Below are 21,197 nucleotides of genomic sequence, written 5' to 3'. Positions count from 1 at the left end.
TTAGAGCACTGTGCAGAGCGAGTTGTTTCTTACATTCCCAACGAGCTGGAAGCAAGATGCTTTGCGGCCCTTCTCACCCTTTGGAAAGAAGGCAGCACTTTGTGCCTTGCAGCTCTAGGGCAATGTAGCACACCCATTGCAGAAGTTCTACTTCAGCTAGATCAGACCTGCAAAGAAACTGCGTTTCACAGGCCTTTGTAAGAGATGTTCCCTGTAGGCTGTTAGAGCACTGTGCAGAGCGAGTTGTTTCTTATCTTCCCAAAGAGCTGGAAGCAAGGTGCTTTAGGGGCCATCTGCCCTTAAGGAAAGAAGGCAGCACTTTGTGCCTTGCATTTCTAGGGCAATGTAGCACACCCAGAGCAGATGTTCTACTTCTGCCAGGTCAGGCCTGCAAAGAAACTGCGTTTCACAGGCCTTTGTAAGAGATGTTCCCGGTAGGCTGTAAGAGCACTGTGCAGAGCGACTTATTTCTTAGCTTCCCAGAGAGCTGGAAGCAAGATGCTTTGGGGCCCTTCTCACCCTTTGGAAAGAAGGCAGCACTTTGTGCCTTGCAGCTCTAGGGCAATGTAGCACACCCAGAGCGGAAGTTCTACTTCAGCCGTTTCAGGCCTGCAAAGAAACTGCGTTTCACAGGCCTTTGTAAGAGATGTTCCCGGTAGGCTGTAAGAGCACTGTGCAGAGGGACTTGTTTCTTAGCTTACCAAAGAGCTGGAAGCAAAATGCTTTGAGACTCATCTGCCCCTTTGGAAAGAAGGCAGCACTTTGTGTCTTGCAGGTCTAGGGCAATGTAGCAACCCAGAGCAGATGTTCTACTTCTTCCAGGTCAGTCCTGCAAAGAAAATTCGTTTCACAGTCCTTTGTAAGAGATGTTCCCGGTAGGCTGTTAGAGCACTGTGCAAAGCGAGTTGTTTCTTAGCTTCCCAAAGAGCTGGAAGCAAGATGCTTTGGGGCCCTTCTCACCCTTTGGAAAGAAGGCAGCACTTTGTGCCTTGCAGCTCTAGGGCAATGTAGCACACCCAGAGCAGATGTTCTACTTCTGCCTGGTCAGGCCTGCAAAGAAACTGCGTTTCACAGGCCTTTGTAAGAGATGTTCCCGGTAGGCTTTAGAGCACTGTGCAGAGCGAGTTGTTTCTTAGCTTCCCAAACAGCCGGGAGCAAGATGCTTTGGGGCCCTTCTCACCCTTTGGAAACAAGTCAGCACTTTGTGCCTTGCAGCTATAGGACAATGTAGCACACCCAGAGCGGAAGTTCTACTTCAGCCGTATCAGGCCTGCAAAGAAACTGCGTTTCACAGGCCTTTGTAAGAGATGTTCCCGGTAGGCTGTAAGAGCACTGTGCAGAGGGACTTGTTTCTTAGCTTCCCAAAGAGCTGGAAGCAAAATGCTTTGAGACTCATCTGCCCCTTTGGAAAGAAGGCAGCACTTTGTGTCTTGCAGGTCTAGGGCAATGTAGCACACCCAGAGCAGATGTTCTACTTCTGCCAGGTCAGGCCTGCAAAGAAACTTCGTTTCACAGGCCTTTGTAAGAGATGTTGCCGGTAGGCTGTAAGAGCACTGTGCAGAGCGACTTATTTCTTAGCTTCCCAGAGAGCTGGAAGCAAGATGCTTTGGGGCCCTTCTCACCCTTTGGAAAGAAGGCAGCACTTTGTGCCTTGCAGCTCTAGGGCAATGTAGCACACCCAGAGCAGAAGTTCTACTTCAGCTAGATCAGACCTGCAAAGAAACTGCGTTTCACAGGCCTTTGTAAGAGATGTTCCTTGTAGGCTGTTAGAGCACTGTGCAGAGCGAGCTGTTTCTTAGCTTCCCAAAGAGCTGGAAGCAAGATGCTTTGGGGGCCATCTGCCCTTAAGGAAAGAAGGCAGCACTTTGTGCCTTGCATCTCTAGGGCAATGTAGCACACCCAGAGTAGATGTTCTACTTCTGCCACGTCAGGCCTGCAAAGAAACTGCGTTTCACAGGCCTTTGTAAGAGATGTTCCCGGTAGGCTGTAAGAGCACTGTGCAGAGCGACTTGTTTCTTAGCTTCCCAGAGAGCTGGAAGCAAGATGCTTTGGGGCCCTTCTCACCCTTTGGAAAGAAGGCAGCACTTTGTGCCTTGCAGCTCTAGGGCAATGTAGCACACCCAGAACAGAAGTTCTACTTCAGCCAGATCAGGCCCGCAAAGAAACTGCGTTTCACAGGCCTTTGTAAGAGATGTTCCCGGTAGGCTGTTAGAGCACTGTGCAGAGCGAGATGTTTCTTAGATTCCCAACGAGCTGGAAGCAAGATGCTTTAGGGGCCATCTGCCCTTAAGGAAAGAAGGCAGCACTTTGTGCCTTGCAGCTCTAGGGCAATGTAGCACACCCAGAACAGATGTTCTACTTCTGCCAGGTCAGGCCTGCAAAGAAACTTCGTTTCACAGGCCTTTGTAAGAGATGTTGCCGGTAGGCTGTAAGAGCACTGTGCAGAGCGACTTATTTCTTAGCTTCCCAGAGAGCTGGAAGCAAGATGCTTTGGGACCCTTCTCACCCTTTGGAAAGAATGCAGCACTTTGTGCCTTGCAGCTCTAGGGCAATGTAGCACACCCAGAGCAGAAGTTCTACTTCAACCAGATCAGGCCCGCAAAGAAACTGCGTTTCACAGGCCTTTGTAAGAGATGTTCCCGGTAGGCTGTTAGAGCACTGTGCAGAGCGAGTTGTTTCTTAGATTCCCAACGAGCTGGAAGCAAGATGCTTTGGGGCCCTTCTCACCCTTTGGAAAGAAGGCAGCACTTTGTGCCTTGCAGCTCTAGGGCAATGTAGCACACCCATTGCAGAAGTTCTACTTCAGCAAGATCAGACCTGGAAAGAAACTGCGTTTCACAGGCCTTTGTAAGAGATGTTCCCTGTAGGCTGTTAGAGCACTGTGCAGAGCGAGTTGTTTCTTAGCTTCCCAAAGAGCTGGAAGCAAGGTGCTTTAGGGGCCATCTGCCCTTAAGGAAAGAAGGCAGCACTTTGTGCCTTGCATCTCTAGGGCAATGTAGCACACCCAGAGCAGATGTTCTACTTCTGCCAGGTCAGGCCTGCAAAGAAACTGCGTTTCACAGGCCTTTGTGAGAGATGTTCCCGGTAGGCTGTAAGAGCACTGTGCAGAGCGACATGATTCTTAGCTTCCCAGAGAGCTGGAAGCAAGATGCTTTGGGGCCCTTCTCACCCTTTGGAAAGAAGGCAGCACTTTGTGCCTTGCAGCTCTAGGGCAATGTAGCACACCCAGAGCGGAAGTTCTACTTCAGCCTTATCAGGCCTGCAAAGAAACTGCGTTTCACAGGCCTTTGTAAGAGATGTTCCCGGTAGGCTGTAAGAGCACTGTGCAGAGGGACTTGTTTCTTAGCTTCCCAAAGAGCTGGAAGCAAAATGCTTTGAGACTCATCTGCCCTTTTGGAAAGAAGGCAGCACTTTGTGTCTTGCAGGTCTAGGGCAATGTAGCACACCCAGAGCAGATGTTCTACTTCTTCCAGGTCAGTCCTGCAAAGAAACTTCGTTTCACAGTCCTTTGTAAGAGATGTTCCCGGTAGGCTGTTAGAGCACTGTGCAGAGCGAGTTGTTTTTTAGCTTCCCAAAGAGCTGGAAGCAAGATGCTTTGGGGCCCTTCTCACCCTTTGGAAAGAAGGCAGCACTTTGTGCCTTGCAGCTCTAGGGCAATGTAGCACACCCAGAGCAGAAGTTCTACTTCAGCCAGATCAGGCCCGCAAAGAAACTGCGTTTCACAGGCCTTTGTAAGAGATGTTCCCGGTAGGCTGTTAGAGCACTGTGCAGAGCGAGTTGTTTCTTAGCTTCCCAACGAGCTGGAAGCAAGATGCTTTAGGGGCCATCTGCCCTTAAGGAAAGAAGGCAGCACTTTGTGCCTTGCAGCTCTAGGGCAATGTAGCACACCCAGAGCAGATGTTCTACTTCTGCCAGGTCAGGCCTGCAAAGAAACTTCGTTTCACAGGCCTTTGTAAGAGATGTTGCCGGTAGGCTGTAAGAGCACTGTGCAGAGCGACTTATTTCTTAGCTTCCAAGAGAGCTGGAAGCAAGATGCTTTGGGGCCCTTCTCACCCTTTGGAAAGAAGGCAGCACTTTGTGCCTTGCAGCTCTAGGGCAATGTAGCACACCCAGAGCGGAAGTTCTACTTCAGCCGTATCAGGCCTGCAAAGAAACTGCGTTTCACAGGCCTTTGTAAGAGATGTTCCCGGTAGGCTGTAAGAGCACTGTGCAGAGGGACTTGTTTCTTAGCTTACCAAAGAGCTGGAAGCAAAATGCTTTGAGACTCATCTGCCCCTTTGGAAAGAAGGCAGCACTTTGTGTCTTGCAGGTCTAGGGCAATGTAGCACACCCAGAGCAGATGTTCTACTTCTTCCAGGTCAGTCCTGCAAAGAAAATTCGTTTCACAGTCCTTTGTAAGAGATGTTCCCGGTAGGCTGTTAGAGCACTGTGCAAAGCGAGTTGTTTCTTAGCTTCCCAAAGAGCTGGAAGCAAGATGCTTTGGGGCCCTTCTCACCCTTTGGAAAGAAGGCAGCACTTTGTGCCTTGCAGCTCTAGGGCAATGTAGCACACCCAGAGCAGATGTTCTACTTCTGCCAGGTGTGGCCTGCAAAGAAACTGCGTTTCACAGGCCTTTGTAAGAGATGTTCCCGGTAGGCTTTAGAGCACTGTGCAGAGCGAGTTGTTTCTTAGCTTCCCAAACAGCCGGGAGCAAGATGCTTTGGGGCCCTTCTCACCCTTTGGAAACAAGTCAGCACTTTGTGCCTTGCAGCTCTAGGACAATGTAGCACACCCAGAGCGGAAGTTCTACTTCAGCCGTATCAGGCCTGCAAAGAAACTGCGTTTCACAGGCCTTTGTAAGAGATGTTCCCGGTAGGCTGTAAGAGCACTGTGCAGAGGGACTTGTTTCTTAGCTTCCCAAAGAGCTGGAAGCAAAATGCTTTGAGACTCATCTGCCCCTTTGGAAAGAAGGCAGCACTTTGTGTCTTGCAGGTCTAGGGCAATGTAGCACACCCATAGCAGATGTTCTACTTCTTCCAGGTCAGTCCTCAAAGAAACTTTGTTTCACAGTCCTTTGTAAGAGATGTTCCCGGTAGGCTGTTAGAGCACTGTGCAGAGCGAGTTGTTTATTAGCTTCCCAAAGAGCTGGAAGCAAGATGCTTTGGGGGCCATCTGCCCTTAAGGAAAGAAGGCAGCACTTTGTGCCTTGCATCTCTAGGGCAATGTAGCACACCCAGAGCAGATGTTCTACTTCTGCCAGGTCAGGCCAGCAAAGAAACTGCGTTTCACAGGCCTTTGTAAGAGATGTTCCCGGTAGGCTGTAAGAGCACTGTGCAGAGCGACTTGTTTCTTAGCTTCCCAGAGAGCTGGAAGCAAGATGCTTTGGGGCCCTTCTCACCCTTTGGAAAGAAGGCAGCACTTTGTGCCTTGCAGCTCTAGGGCAATGTAGCACACCCAGAGCAGAAGTTCTACTTCAGCCAGATCAGGCCCGCAAAGAAACTGCATTTCACAGGCCTTTGTAAGAGATGTTCCCGGTAGGCTGTTAGAGCACTGTGCAGAGCGAGTTGTTTCTTAGATTCCCAACGAGCTGGAAGCAAGATGCTTTGCGGCCCTTCTCACCCTTTGGAAAGAAGGCAGCACTTTGTGCCTTGCAGCTCTAGGGCAATGTAGCACACCCATTGCAGAAGTTCTACTTCAGCTAGATCAGACCTGCAAAGAAACTGCGTTTCACAGGCCTTTGTAAGAGATGTTCCCTGTAGGCTGTTAGAGCACTGTGCAGAGCGAGTTGTTTCTTATCTTCCCAAAGAGCTGGAAGCAAGGTGCTTTAGGGGCCATCTGCCCTTAAGGAAAGAAGGCAGCACTTTGTGCCTTGCATTTCTAGGGCAATGTAGCACACCCAGAGCAGATGTTCTACTTCTGCCAGGTCAGGCCTGCAAAGAAACTGCGTTTCACAGGCCTTTGTAAGAGATGTTCCCGGTAGGCTGTAAGAGCACTGTGCAGAGCGACTTATTTCTTAGCTTCCCAGAGAGCTGGAAGCAAGATGCTTTGGGGCCCTTCTCACCCTTTGGAAAGAAGGCAGCACTTTGTGCCTTGCAGCTCTAGGGCAATGTAGCACACCCAGAGCGGAAGTTCTACTTCAGCCGTTTCAGGCCTGCAAAGAAACTGCGTTTCACAGGCCTTTGTAAGAGATGTTCCCGGTAGGCTGTAAGAGCACTGTGCAGAGGGACTTGTTTCTTAGCTTACCAAAGAGCTGGAAGCAAAATGCTTTGAGACTCATCTGCCCCTTTGGAAAGAAGGCAGCACTTTGTGTCTTGCAGGTCTAGGGCAATGTAGCACACCCAGAGCAGATGTTCTACTTCTTCCAGGTCAGTCCTGCAAAGAAAATTCGTTTCACAGTCCTTTGTAAGAGATGTTCCCGGTAGGCTGTTAGAGCACTGTGCAAAGCGAGTTGTTTCTTAGCTTCCCAAAGAGCTGGAAGCAAGATGCTTTGGGGCCCTTCTCACCCTTTGGAAAGAAGGCAGCACTTTGTGCCTTGCAGCTCTAGGGCAATGTAGCACACCCAGAGCAGATGTTCTACTTCTGCCTGGTCAGGCCTGCAAAGAAACTGCGTTTCACAGGCCTTTGTAAGAGATGTTCCCGGTAGGCTTTAGAGCACTGTGCAGAGCGAGTTGTTTCTTAGCTTCCCAAACAGCCGGGAGCAAGATGCTTTGGGGCCCTTCTCACCCTTTGGAAACAAGTCAGCACTTTGTGCCTTGCAGCTATAGGACAATGTAGCACACCCAGAGCGGAAGTTCTACTTCAGCCGTATCAGGCCTGCAAAGAAACTGCGTTTCACAGGCCTTTGTAAGAGATGTTCCCGGTAGGCTGTAAGAGCACTGTGCAGAGGGACTTGTTTCTTAGCTTCCCAAAGAGCTTTAAGCAAAATGCTTTGAGACTCATCTGCCCCTTTGGAAAGAAGGCAGCACTTTGTGTCTTGCAGGTCTAGGGCAATGTAGCACACCCAGAGCAGATGTTCTACTTCTGCCAGGTCAGGCCTGCAAAGAAACTTCGTTTCACAGGCCTTTGTAAGAGATGTTGCCGGTAGGCTGTAAGAGCACTGTGCAGAGCGACTTATTTCTTAGCTTCCCAGAGAGCTGGAAGCAAGATGCTTTGGGGCCCTTCTCACCCTTTGGAAAGAAGGCAGCACTTTGTGCCTTGCAGCTCTAGGGCAATGTAGCACACCCAGAGCAGAAGTTCTACTTCAGCTAGATCAGACCTGCAAAGAAACTGCGTTTCACAGGCCTTTGTAAGAGATGTTCCTTGTAGGCTGTTAGAGCACTGTGCAGAGCGAGCTGTTTCTTAGCTTCCCAAAGAGCTGGAAGCAAGATGCTTTGGGGGCCATCTGCCCTTAAGGAAAGAAGGCAGCACTTTGTTCCTTGCATCTCTAGGGCAATGTAGCACACCCAGAGTAGATGTTCTACTTCTGCCACGTCAGGCCTGCAAAGAAACTGCGTTTCACAGGCCTTTGTAAGAGATGTTCCCGGTAGGCTGTAAGAGCACTGTGCAGAGCGACTTGTTTCTTAGCTTCCCAGAGAGCTGGAAGCAAGATGCTTTGGGGCCCTTCTCACCCTTTGGAAAGAAGGCAGCACTTTGTGCCTTGCAGCTCTAGGGCAATGTAGCACACCCAGAACAGAAGTTCTACTTCAGCCAGATCAGGCCCGCAAAGAAACTGCGTTTCACAGGCCTTTGTAAGAGATGTTCCCGGTAGGCTGTTAGAGCACTGTGCAGAGCGAGATGTTTCTTAGATTCCCAACGAGCTGGAAGCAAGATGCTTTAGGGGCCATCTGCCCTTAAGGAAAGAAGGCAGCACTTTGTGCCTTGCAGCTCTAGGGCAATGTATCACACCCAGAACAGATGTTCTACTTCTGCCAGGTCAGGCCTGCAAAGAAACTTCGTTTCACAGGCCTTTGTAAGAGATGTTGCCGGTAGGCTGTAAGAGCACTGTGCAGAGCGACTTATTTCTTAGCTTCCCAGAGAGCTGGAAGCAAGATGCTTTGGGGCCCTTCTCACCCTTTGGAAAGAATGCAGCACTTTGTGCCTTGCAGCTCTAGGGCAATGTAGCACACCCAGAGCAGAAGTTCTACTTCAACCAGATCAGGCCCGCAAAGAAACTGCGTTTCACAGGCCTTTGTAAGAGATGTTCCCGGTAGGCTGTTAGAGCACTGTGCAGAGCGAGTTGTTTCTTAGATTCCCAACGAGCTGGAAGCAAGATGCTTTGGGGCCCTTCTCACCCTTTGGAAAGAAGGCAGCACTTTGTGCCTTGCAGCTCTAGGGCAATGTAGCACACCCATTGCAGAAGTTCTACTTCAGCAAGATCAGACCTGGAAAGAAACTGCGTTTCACAGGCCTTTGTAAGAGATGTTCCCTGTAGGCTGTTAGAGCACTGTGCAGAGCGAGTTGTTTCTTAGCTTCCCAAAGAGCTGGAAGCAAGGTGCTTTAGGGGCCATCTGCCCTTAAGGAAAGAAGGCAGCACTTTGTGCCTTGCATCTCTAGGGCAATGTAGCACACCCAGAGCAGATGTTCTACTTCTGCCAGGTCAGGCCTGCAAAGAAACTGCGTTTCACAGGCCTTTGTGAGAGATGTTCCCGGTAGGCTGTAAGAGCACTGTGCAGAGCGACTTGTTTCTTAGCTTCCCAGAGAGCTGGAAGCAAGATGCTTTGGGGCCCTTCTCACCCTTTGGAAAGAAGGCAGCACTTTGTGCCTTGCAGCTCTAGGGCAATGTAGCACACCCAGAGCGGAAGTTCTACTTCAGCCTTATCAGGCCTGCAAAGAAACTGCGTTTCACAGGCCTTTGTAAGAGATGTTCCCGGTAGGCTGTAAGAGCACTGTGCAGAGGGACTTGTTTCTTAGCTTCCCAAAGAGCTGGAAGCAAAATGCTTTGAGACTCATCTGCCCTTTTGGAAAGAAGGCAGCACTTTGTGTCTTGCAGGTCTAGGGCAATGTAGCACACCCAGAGCAGATGTTCTACTTCTTCCAGGTCAGTCCTGCAAAGAAACTTCGTTTCACAGTCCTTTGTAAGAGATGTTCCCGGTAGGCTGTTAGAGCACTGTGCAGAGCGAGTTGTTTTTTAGCTTCCCAAAGAGCTGGAAGCAAGATGCTTTGGGGCCCTTCTCACCCTTTGGAAAGAAGGCAGCACTTTGTGCCTTGCAGCTCTAGGGCAATGTAGCACACCCAGAGCAGAAGTTCTACTTCAGCCAGATCAGGCCCGCAAAGAAACTGCGTTTCACAGGCCTTTGTAAGAGATGTTCCCGGTAGGCTGTTAGAGCACTGTGCAGAGCGAGTTGTTTCTTAGCTTCCCAACGAGCTGGAAGCAAGATGCTTTAGGGGCCATCTGCCCTTAAGGAAAGAAGGCAGCACTTTGTGCCTTGCAGCTCTAGGGCAATGTAGCACACCCAGAGCAGATGTTCTACTTCTGCCAGGTCAGGCCTGCAAAGAAACTTCGTTTCACAGGCCTTTGTAAGAGATGTTGCCGGTAGGCTGTAAGAGCACTGTGCAGAGCGACTTATTTCTTAGCTTCCAAGAGAGCTGGAAGCAAGATGCTTTGGGGCCCTTCTCACCCTTTGGAAAGAAGGCAGCACTTTGTGCCTTGCAGCTCTAGGGCAATGTAGCACACCCAGAGCGGAAGTTCTACTTCAGCCGTATCAGGCCTGCAAAGAAACTGCGTTTCACAGGCCTTTGTAAGAGATGTTCCCGGTAGGCTGTAAGAGCACTGTGCAGAGGGACTTGTTTCTTAGCTTACCAAAGAGCTGGAAGCAAAATGCTTTGAGACTCATCTGCCCCTTTGGAAAGAAGGCAGCACTTTGTGTCTTGCAGGTCTAGGGCAATGTAGCACACCCAGAGAAGATGTTCTACTTCTTCCAGGTCAGTCCTGCAAAGAAAATTCGTTTCACAGTCCTTTGTAAGAGATGTTCCCGGTAGGCTGTTAGAGCACTGTGCAAAGCGAGTTGTTTCTTAGCTTCCCAAAGAGCTGGAAGCAAGATGCTTTGGGGCCCTTCTCACCCTTTGGAAAGAAGGCAGCACTTTGTGCCTTGCAGCTCTAGGGCAATGTAGCACACCCAGAGCAGATGTTCTACTTCTGCCAGGTCAGGCCTGCAAAGAAACTGCGTTTCACAGGCCTTTGTAAGAGATGTTCCCGGTAGGCTTTAGAGCACTGTGCAGAGCGAGTTGTTTCTTAGCTTCCCAAACAGCCGGGAGCAAGATGCTTTGGGGCCCTTCTCACCCTTTGGAAACAAGTCAGCACTTTGTGCCTTGCAGCTCTAGGACAATGTAGCACACCCAGAGCGGAAGTTCTACTTCAGCCGTATCAGGCCTGCAAAGAAACTGCGTTTCACAGGCCTTTGTAAGAGATGTTCCCGGTAGGCTGTAAGAGCACTGTGCAGAGGGACTTGTTTCTTAGCTTCCCAAAGAGCTGGAAGCAAAATGCTTTGAGACTCATCTGCCCCTTTGGAAAGAAGGCAGCACTTTGTGTCTTGCAGGTCTAGGGCAATGTAGCACACCCAGAGCAGATGTTCTACTTCTTCCAGGTCAGTCCTCAAAGAATCTTTGTTTCACAGTCCTCTGTAAGAGATGTTCCTGGTAGGCTGTTAGAGCACTGTGCAGAGCGAGTTGTTTCTTAGCTTCCTGTAGAGCTGGAAGCAAGATGCTTTGGGGCCCTTCTCACCCTTTGGAAAGAAGGCAGCACTTTGTGCCTTGCAGCTCTAGGGCAATGTAGCACACCCAGAGCAGAAGTTCTACTTCAGCCAGATCAGGCCCGCAAACAAACTGCATTTCACAGGCCTTTGTAAGAGATGTTCCCGGTAGGCTGTTAGAGCACTGTGCAGAGCGAGTTGTTTCTTAGATTCCCAACGAGCTGGAAGCAAGATGCTTTAGGGGCCATCTGCCCTTAAGGAAAGAAGGCAGCACTTTGTGCCTTGCAGCTCTAGGGCAATGTAGCACACCCAGAGGAGATGTTCTACTTCTGCCAGGTCAGGCCTGCAAAGAAACTTCGTTTCACAGGCCTTTGTAAGAGATGTTGCCGGTAGGCTGTAAGAGCACTGTGCAGAGCGACTTATTTCTTAGCTTCCCAGAGAGCTGGAAGCAAGATGCTTTGGGGCCCTTCTCACCCTTTGGAAAGAAGGCAGCACTTTGTGCCTTGCAGCTCTAGGGCAATGTAGCACACCCAGAGCAGAAGTTCTACTTCAGCTAGATCAGACCTGCAAAGAAACTGCGTTTCACAGGCCTTTGTAAGAGATGTTCCCTGTAGGCTGTTAGAGCACTGTGCAGAGCGAGTTGTTTCTTAGCTTCCCAAAGAGCTGGAAGCAAGGTGCTTTAGGGGCCATCTGCCCTTAAGGAAAGAAGGCAGCACTTTGTGCCTTGCATCTCTAGGGCAATGTAGCACACCCAGAGCAGATGTTCTACTTCTGCCAGGTCAGGCCTGCAAAGAAACTGCGTTTCACAGGCCTTTGTGAGAGATGTTCCCGGTAGGCTGTAAGAGCACTGTGCAGAGCGACTTGTTTCTTAGCTTCCCAGAGAGCTGGAAGCAAGATGCTTTGGGGCCCTTCTCACCCTTTGGAAAGAAGGCAGCACTTTGTGCCTTGCAGCTCTAGGGCAATGTAGCACACCCAGAGCGGAAGTTCTACTTCAGCCTTATCAGGCCTGCAAAGAAACTGCGTTTCACAGGCCTTTGTAAGAGATGTTCCTTGTAGGCTGTTAGAGCACTGTGCAGAGCGAGCTGTTTCTTAGCTTCCCAAAGAGCTGGAAGCAAGATGCTTTGGGGGCCATCTGCCCTTAAGGAAAGAAGGCAGCACTTTGTGCCTTGCATCTCTAGGGCAATGTAGCACACCCAGAGTAGATGTTCTACTTCTGCCACGTCAGGCCTGCAAAGAAACTGCGTTTCACAGGCCTTTGTAAGAGATGTTGCCGGTAGGCTGTAAGAGCACTGTGCAGAGCGACTTATTTCTTAGCTTCCCAGAGAGCTGGAAGCAAGATGCTTTGGGGCCCTTCTCACCCTTTGGAAAGAATGCAGCACTTTGTGCCTTGCAGCTCTAGGGCAATGTAGCACACCCAGAGCAGAAGTTCTACTTCAACCAGATCAGGCCCGCAAAGAAACTGCGTTTCACAGGCCTTTGTAAGAGATGTTCCCGGTAGGCTGTTAGAGCACTGTGCAGAGCGAGTTGTTTCTTAGATTCCCAACGAGCTGGAAGCAAGATGCTTTGGGGCCCTTCTCACCCTTTGGAAAGAAGGCAGCACTTTGTGCCTTGCAGCTCTAGGGCAATATAGCACACCCATTGCAGAAGTTCTACTTCAGCAAGATCAGACCTGGAAAGAAACTGCGTTTCACAGGCCTTTGTAAGAGATGTTCCCTGTAGGCTGTTAGAGCACTGTGCAGAGCGAGTTGTTTCTTAGCTTCCCAAAGAGCTGGAAGCAAGGTGCTTTAGGGGCCATCTGCCCTTAAGGAAAGAAGGCAGCACTTTGTGCCTTGCATCTCTAGGGCAATGTAGCACACCCAGAGCAGATGTTCTACTTCTGCCAGGTCAGGCCTGCAAAGAAACTGCGTTTCACAGGCCTTTGTGAGAGATGTTCCCGGTAGGCTGTAAGAGCACTGTGCAGAGCGACTTGTTTCTTAGCTTCCCAGAGAGCTGGAAGCAAGATGCTTTGGCGCCCTTCTCACCCTTTGGAAAGAAGGCAGCACTTTGTGCCTTGCAGCTCTAGGGCAATGTAGCACACCCAGAGCGGAAGTTCTACTTCAGCCGTATCAGGCCTGCAAAGAAACTGCGTTTCACAGGCCTTTGTAAGAGATGTTCCCGGTAGGCTGTAAGAGCACTGTGCAGAGGGACTTGTTTCTTAGCTTCCCAAAGAGCTGGAAGCAAAATGCTTTGAGACTCATCTGCCCTTTTGGAAAGAAGGCAGCACTTTGTGTCTTGCAGGTCTAGGGCAATGTAGCACACCCAGAGCAGATGTTCTACTTCTTCCAGGTCAGTCCTGCAAAGAAACTTCGTTTCACAGTCCTTTGTAAGAGATGTTCCCGGTAGGCTGTTAGAGCACTGTGCAGAGCGAGTTGTTTTTTAGCTTCCCAAAGAGCTGGAAGCAAGATGCTTTGGGGCCCTTCTCACCCTTTGGAAAGAAGGCAGCACTTTGTGCCTTGCAGCTCTAGGGCAATGTAGCACACCCAGAGCAGAAGTTCTACTTCAGCTAGATCTGGCCTGCAAAGAAACTGCGTTTCACAGGCCTTTGTAAGAGATGTTCCCGGTAGGCTGTTAGAGCACTGTGCAGAGCGAGTTGTTTCTCAGCTTCCCAAACAGCCGGAAGCAAGATGCTTTGGGGCCCTTCTCACCCTTTGGAAAGAAGGCAGCACTTTGTGCCTTGCAGCTCTAGGGCAATGTAGCACACCCACAGCAGAAGTTCTACTTCAGCCAGATCAGGCCCGCAAAGAAACTGCGTTTCACAGGCCTTTGTAAGAGATGTTCCCGGTAGGCTGTTAGAGCACTGTGCAGAGCGAGTTGTTTCTTAGATTCCCAACGAGCTGGAAGCAAGATGCTTTAGGGGCCATCTGCCCTTAAGGAAAGAAGGCAGCACTTTGTGCCTTGCAGCTCTAGGGCAATGTAGCACCCCCAGAGCAGATGTTCTACTTCTGCCAGGTCAGGCCTGCAAAGAAACTTCGTTTCACAGGCCTTTGTAAGAGATGTTGCCGGTAGGCTGTAAGAGCACTGTGCAGAGCGACTTATTTCTTAGCTTCCCAGAGAGCTGGAAGCAAGATGCTTTGGGGCCCTTCTCACCCTTTGGAAAGAAGGCAGCACTTTGTGCCTTGCAGCTCTAGGGCAATGTAGCACACCCAGAGCAGAAGTTCTACTTCAGCTAGATCAGACCTGCAAAGAAACTGCGTTTCACAGGCATTTGTAAGAGATGTTCCCTGTAGGCTGTTAGAGCACTGTGCAGAGCGAGTTGTTTCTTAGCTTCCCAAAGAGCTGGAAGCAAGATGCTTTGGGGGCCATCTGCCCTTAAGGAAAGAAGGCAGCACTTTGTGCCTTGCATCTCTAGGGCAATGTAGCACACCCAGAGCAGAAGTTCTACTTCTGCCAGGTCAGGCCTGCAAAGAAACTGCGTTTCACAGGCCTTTGTAAGAGATGTTCCCGGTAGGCTGTAAGAGCACTGTGCAGAGCGACTTGTTTCTTAGCTTCCCAGAGAGCTGGAAGCAAGATGCTTTGGGGCCCTTCTCACCCTTTGGAAAGAAGGCAGCACTTTGTGCCTTGCAGCTCTAGGGCAATGTAGCACACCCAGAGCAGAAGTTCTACTTCAGCTAGATCTGGCCTGCAAAGAAACTGCGTTTCACAGGCCTTTGTAAGAGATGTTCCCGGTAGGCTGTTAGAGCACTGTGCAGAGCGAGTTGTTTCTCAGCTTCCCAAACAGCCGGAAGCAAGATGCTTTGGGGCCCTTCTCACCCTTTGGAAAGAAGGCAGCACTTTGTGCCTTGCAGCTCTAGGGCAATGTAGCACACCCACAGCAGAAGTTCTACTTCAGCCAGATCAGGCCCGCAAAGAAACTGCGTTTCACAGGCCTTTGTAAGAGATGTTCCCGGTAGGCTGTTAGAGCACTGTGCAGAGCGAGATGTTTCTTAGATTCCCAACGAGCTGGAAGCAAGATGCTTTAGGGGCCATCTGCCCTTAAGGAAAGAAGGCAGCACTTTGTGCCTTGCAGCTCTAGGGCAATGTAGCACACCCAGAGCAAATGTTCTACTTCTGCCAGGTCAGGCCTGCAAAGAAACTTCGTTTCACAGGCCTTTGTAAGAGATGTTGCCGGTAGGCTGTAAGAGCACTGTGCAGAGCGACTTATTTCTTAGCTTCCCAGAGAGCTGGAAGCAAGATGCTTTGGGGCCCTTCTCACCCTTTGGAAAGAAGGCAGCACTTTGTGCCTTGCAGCTCTAGGGCAATGTAGTACACCCATTGCAGAAGTTCTACTTCAGCTAGATCAGACCTGGAAAGAAACTGCGTTTCACAGGCCTTTGTAAGAGATGTTCCCTGTAGGCTGTTAGAGCACTGTGCAGAGCGAGTTGTTTCTTAGCTTCCCAAAGAGCTGGAAGCAAGGTGCTTTAGGGGCCATCTGCCCTTAAGGAAAGAAGGCAGCACTTTGTGCCTTGCATCTCTAGGGCAATGTAGCACACCCAGAGCAGATGTTCTACTTCTGCCAGGTCAGGCCTGCAAAGAAACTGCGTTTCACAGGCCTTTGTAAGAGATGTTCCCGGTAGGCTGTAAGAGCACTGTGCAGAGCGAATTGTTTCTTAGCTTCCCAGAGAGCTGGAAGCAAGATGCTTTGGGGCCCTTCTCACCCTTTGGAAAGAATGCAGCACTTTGTGCCTTGCAGCTCTAGGGCAATGTAGCACACCCAGAGCAGAAGTTCTACTTCAACCAGATCAGGCCCGCAAAGAAACTGCGTTTCACAGGCCTTTGTAAGAGATGTTCCCGGTAGGCTGTTAGAGCACTGTGCAGAGCGAGTTGTTTCTTAGATTCCCAACGAGCTGGAAGCAAGATGCTTTGGGGCCCTTCTCACCCTTTGGAAAGAAGGCAGCACTTTGTGCCTTGCAGCTCTAGGGCAATGTAGCACACCCATTGCAGAAGTTCTACTTCAGCAAGATCAGACCTGGAAAGAAACTGCGTTTCACAGGCCTTTGTAAGAGATGTTCCCTGTAGGCTGTTAGAGCACTGTGCAGAGCGAGTTGTTTCTTAGCTTCCCAAAGAGCTGGAAGCAAGGTGCTTTAGGGGCCATCTGCCCTTAAGGAAAGAAGGCAGCACTTTGTGCCTTGCATCTCTAGGGCAATGTAGCACACCCAGAGCAGATGTTCTACTTCTGCCAGGTCAGGCCTGCAAAGAAACTGCGTTTCACAGGCCTTTGTGAGAGATGTTCCCGGTAGGCTGTAAGAGCACTGTGCAGAGCGACTTGTTTCTTAGCTTCCCAGAGAGCTGGAAGCAAGATGCTTTGGGGCCCTTCTCACCCTTTGGAAAGAAGGCAGCACTTTGTGCCTTGCAGCTCTAGGGCAATGTAGCACACCCAGAGCGGAAGTTCTACTTCAGCCTTATCAGGCCTGCAAAGAAACTGCGTTTCACAGGCCTTTGTAAGAGATGTTCCTTGTAGGCTGTTAGAGCACTGTGCAGAGCGAGCTGTTTCTTAGCTTCCCAAAGAGCTGGAAGCAAGATGCTTTGGGGGCCATCTGCCCTTAAGGAAAGAAGGCAGCACTTTGTGCCTTGCATCTCTAGGGCAATGTAGCACACCCAGAGTAGATGTTCTACTTCTGCCACGTCAGGCCTGCAAAGAAACTGCGTTTCACAGGCCTTTGTAAGAGATGTTCCCGGTAGGCTGTAAGAGCACTGTGCAGAGCGACTTGTTTCTTAGCTTCCCAGAGAGCTGGAAGCAAGATGCTTTGGGGCCCTTCTCACCCTTTGGAAAGAAGGCAGCACTTTGTGCCTTGCAGCTCTAGGGCAATGTAGCACACCCAGAACAGAAGTTCTACTTCAGCCAGATCAGGCCCGCAAAGAAACTGCGTTTCACAGGCCTTTGTAAGAGATGTTCCCGGTAGGCTGTTAGAGCACTGTGCAGAGCGAGATGTTTCTTAGATTCCCAACGAGCTGGAAGCAAGATGCTTTAGGGGCCATCTGCCCTTAAGGAAAGAAGGCAGCACTTTGTGCCTTGCAGCTCTAGGGCAATGTAGCACACCCAGAACAGATGTTCTACTTCTGCCAGGTCAGGCCTGCAAAGAAACTTCGTTTCACAGGCCTTTGTAAGAGATGTTGCCGGTAGGCTGTAAGAGCACTGTGCAGAGCGACTTATTTCTTAGCTTCCCAGAGAGCTGGAAGCAAGATGCTTTGGGGCCCTTCTCACCCTTTGGAAAGAATGCAGCACTTTGTGCCTTGCAGCTCTAGGGCAATGTAGCACACCCAGAGCAGAAGTTCTACTTCAACCAGATCAGGCCCGCAAAGAAACTGCGTTTCACAGGCCTTTGTAAGAGATGTTCCCGGTAGGCTGTTAGAGCACTGTGCAGAGCGAGTTGTTTCTTAGATTCCCAACGAGCTGGAAGCAAGATGCTTTGGGGCCCTTCTCACCCTTTGGAAAGAAGGCAGCACTTTGTGCCTTGCAGCTCTAGGGCAATATAGCACACCCATTGCAGAAGTTCTACTTCAGCAAGATCAGACCTGGAAAGAAACTGCGTTTCACAGGCCTTTGTAAGAGATGTTCCCTGTAGGCTGTTAGAGCACTGTGCAGAGCGAGTTGTTTCTTAGCTTCCCAAAGAGCTGGAAGCAAGGTGCTTTAGGGGCCATCTGCCCTTAAGGAAAGAAGGCAGCACTTTGTGCCTTGCATCTCTAGGGCAATGTAGCACACCCAGAGCAGATGTTCTACTTCTGCCAGGTCAGGCCTGCAAAGAAACTGCGTTTCACAGGCCTTTGTGAGAGATGTTCCCGGTAGGCTGTAAGAGCACTGTGCAGAGCGACTTGTTTCTTAGCTTCCCAGAGAGCTGGAAGCAAGATGCTTTGGCGCCCTTCTCACCCTTTGGAAAGAAGGCAGCACTTTGTGCCTTGCAGCTCTAGGGCAATGTAGCACACCCAGAGCGGAAGTTCTACTTCAGCCGTATCAGGCCTGCAAAGAAACTGCGTTTCACAGGCCTTTGTAAGAGATGTTCCCGGTAGGCTGTAAGAGCACTGTGCAGAGGGACTTGTTTCTTAGCTTCCCAAAGAGCTGGAAGCAAAATGCTTTGAGACTCATCTGCCCTTTTGGAAAGAAGGCAGCACTTTGTGTCTTGCAGGTCTAGGGCAATGTAGCACACCCAGAGCAGATGTTCTACTTCTTCCAGGTCAGTCCTGCAAAGAAACTTCGTTTCACAGTCCTTTGTAAGAGATGTTCCCGGTAGGCTGTTAGAGCACTGTGCAGAGCGAGTTGTTTTTTAGCTTCCCAAAGAGCTGGAAGCAAGATGCTTTGGGGCCCTTCTCACCCTTTGGAAAGAAGGCAGCACTTTGTGCCTTGCAGCTCTAGGGCAATGTAGCACACCCAGAGCAGAAGTTCTACTTCAGCTAGATCTGGCCTGCAAAGAAACTGCGTTTCACAGGCCTTTGTAAGAGATGTTCCCGGTAGGCTGTTAGAGCACTGTGCAGAGCGAGTTGTTTCTCAGCTTCCCAAACAGCCGGAAGCAAGATGCTTTGGGGCCCTTCTCACCCTTTGGAAAGAAGGCAGCACTTTGTGCCTTGCAGCTCTAGGGCAATGTAGCACACCCACAGCAGAAGTTCTACTTCAGCCAGATCAGGCCCGCAAAGAAACTGCGTTTCACAGGCCTTTGTAAGAGATGTTCCCGGTAGGCTGTTAGAGCACTGTGCAGAGCGAGTTGTTTCTTAGATTCCCAACGAGCTGGAAGCAAGATGCTTTAGGGGCCATCTGCCCTTAAGGAAAGAAGGCAGCACTTTGTGCCTTGCAGCTCTAGGGCAATGTAGCACCCCCAGAGCAGATGTTCTACTTCTGCCAGGTCAGGCCTGCAAAGAAACTTCGTTTCACAGGCCTTTGTAAGAGATGTTGCCGGTAGGCTGTAAGAGCACTGTGCAGAGCGACTTATTTCTTAGCTTCCCAGAGAGCTGGAAGCAAGATGCTTTGGGGCCCTTCTCACCCTTTGGAAAGAAGGCAGCACTTTGTGCCTTGCAGCTCTAGGGCAATGTAGCACACCCAGAGCAGAAGTTCTACTTCAGCTAGATCAGACCTGCAAAGAAACTGCGTTTCACAGGCATTTGTAAGAGATGTTCCCTGTAGGCTGTTAGAGCACTGTGCAGAGCGAGTTGTTTCTTAGCTTCCCAAAGAGCTGGAAGCAAGATGCTTTGGGGGCCATCTGCCCTTAAGGAAAGAAGGCAGCACTTTGTGCCTTGCATCTCTAGGGCAATGTAGCACACCCAGAGCAGAAGTTCTACTTCTGCCAGGTCAGGCCTGCAAAGAAACTGCGTTTCACAGGCCTTTGTAAGAGATGTTCCCGGTAGGCTGTAAGAGCACTGTGCAGAGCGACTTGTTTCTTAGCTTCCCAGAGAGCTGGAAGCAAGATGCTTTGGGGCCCTTCTCACCCTTTGGAAAGAAGGCAGCACTTTGTGCCTTGCAGCTCTAGGGCAATGTAGCACACCCAGAGCAGAAGTTCTACTTCAGCTAGATCTGGCCTGCAAAGAAACTGCGTTTCACAGGCCTTTGTAAGAGATGTTCCCGGTAGGCTGTTAGAGCACTGTGCAGAGCGAGTTGTTTCTCAGCTTCCCAAACAGCCGGAAGCAAGATGCTTTGGGGCCCTTCTCACCCTTTGGAAAGAAGGCAGCACTTTGTGCCTTGCAGCTCTAGGGCAATGTAGCACACCCACAGCAGAAGTTCTACTTCAGCCAGATCAGGCCCGCAAAGAAACTGCGTTTCACAGGCCTTTGTAAGAGATGTTCCCGGTAGGCTGTTAGAGCACTGTGCAGAGCGAGATGTTTCTTAGATTCCCAACGAGCTGGAAGCAAGATGCTTTAGGGGCCATCTGCCCTTAAGGAAAGAAGGCAGCACTTTGTGCCTTGCAGCTCTAGGGCAATGTAGCACACCCAGAGCAGATGTTCTACTTCTGCCAGGTCAGGCCTGCAAAGAAACTTCGTTTCACAGGCCTTTGTAAGAGATGTTGCCGGTAGGCTGTAAGAGCACTGTGCAGAGCGACTTATTTCTTAGCTTCCCAGAGAGCTGGAAGCAAGATGCTTTGGGGCCCTTCTCACCCTTTGGAAAGAAGGCAGCACTTTGTGCCTTGCAGCTCTAGGGCAATGTAGTACACCCATTGCAGAAGTTCTACTTCAGCTAGATCAGACCTGGAAAGAAACTGCGTTTCACAGGCCTTTGTAAGAGATGTTCCCTGTAGGCTGTTAGAGCACTGTGCAGAGCGAGTTGTTTCTTAGCTTCCCAAAGAGCTGGAAGCAAGGTGCTTTAGGGGCCATCTGCCCTTAAGGAAAGAAGGCAGCACTTTGTGCCTTGCATCTCTAGGGCAATGTAGCACACCCAGAGCAGATGTTCTACTTCTGCCAGGTCAGGCCTGCAAAGAAACTGCGTTTCACAGGCCTTTGTAAGAGATGTTCCCGGTAGGCTGTAAGAGCACTGTGCAGAGCGAATTGTTTCTTAGCTTCCCAGAGAGCTGGAAGCAAGATGCTTTGGGGCCCTTCTCACCCTTTGGAAAGAAGGCAGCACGTTGTGCCTTGCAGCTCTAGGGCAATGTAGCACACCCAGAGCAGAAGTTCTACTTCAACCAGATCAGGCCCGCAAAGAAACTGCGTTTCACAGGCCTTTGTAAGAGATGTTCCCGGTAGGCTGTTAGAGCACTGTGCAGAGCGAGTTGTTTCTTAGATTCCCAACGAGCTGGAAGCAAGATGCTTTGGGGCCCTTCTCACCCTTTGGAAAGAAGGCAGCACTTTGTGCCTTGCAGCTCTAGGGCAATGTAGCACACCCATTGCAGAAGTTCTACTTCAGCTAGATCAGACCTGGAAAGAAACTGCGTTTCACAGGCCTTTGTAAGAGATGTTCCCTGTAGGCTGTTAGAGCACTGTGCAGAGCGAGTTGTTTCTTAGCTTCCCAAAGAGCTGGAAGCAAGGTGCTTTAGGGGCCATCTGCCCTTAAGGAAAGAAGGCAGCACTTTGTGCCTTGCATCTCTAGGGCAATGTAGCACACCCAGAGCAGATGTTCTACTTCTGCCAGGTCAGGCCTGCAAAGAAACTGCGTTTCACAGGCCTTTGTAAGAGATGTTCCCGGTAGGCTGTAAGAGCACTGTGCAGAGCGACTTGTTTCTTAGCTTCCCAGAGAGCTGGAAGCAAGATGCTTTGGGGCCCTTCTCACCCTTTGGAAAGAAGGCAGCACTTTGTGCCTTGCAGCTCTAGGGCAATGTAGCACACCCAGAGCGGAAGTTCTACTTCAGCCGTATCAGGCCTGCAAAGAAACTGCGTTTCACAGGCCTTTGTAAGAGATGTTCCCGGTAGGCTGTAAGAGCACTGTGCAGAGGGACTTGTTTCTTAGCTTCCCAAAGAGCTGGAAGCAAAATGCTTTGAGACTCATCTGCCCTTTTGGAAAGAAGGCAGCACTTTGTGTCTTGCAGGTCTAGGGCAATGTAGCACACCCAGAGCAGATGTTCTACTTCTGCCAGGTCAGGCCTGCAAAGAAACTGCGTTTCACAGGCCTTTGTAAGAGATGTT

The sequence above is a fragment of the Equus asinus genome, chromosome 1 (assembly GCF_041296235.1).
Source record: "Equus asinus isolate D_3611 breed Donkey chromosome 1, EquAss-T2T_v2, whole genome shotgun sequence".
NCBI lineage: Eukaryota > Metazoa > Chordata > Mammalia > Perissodactyla > Equidae > Equus > Equus asinus.
This window is presented reverse-complemented; position numbering follows the sequence as displayed.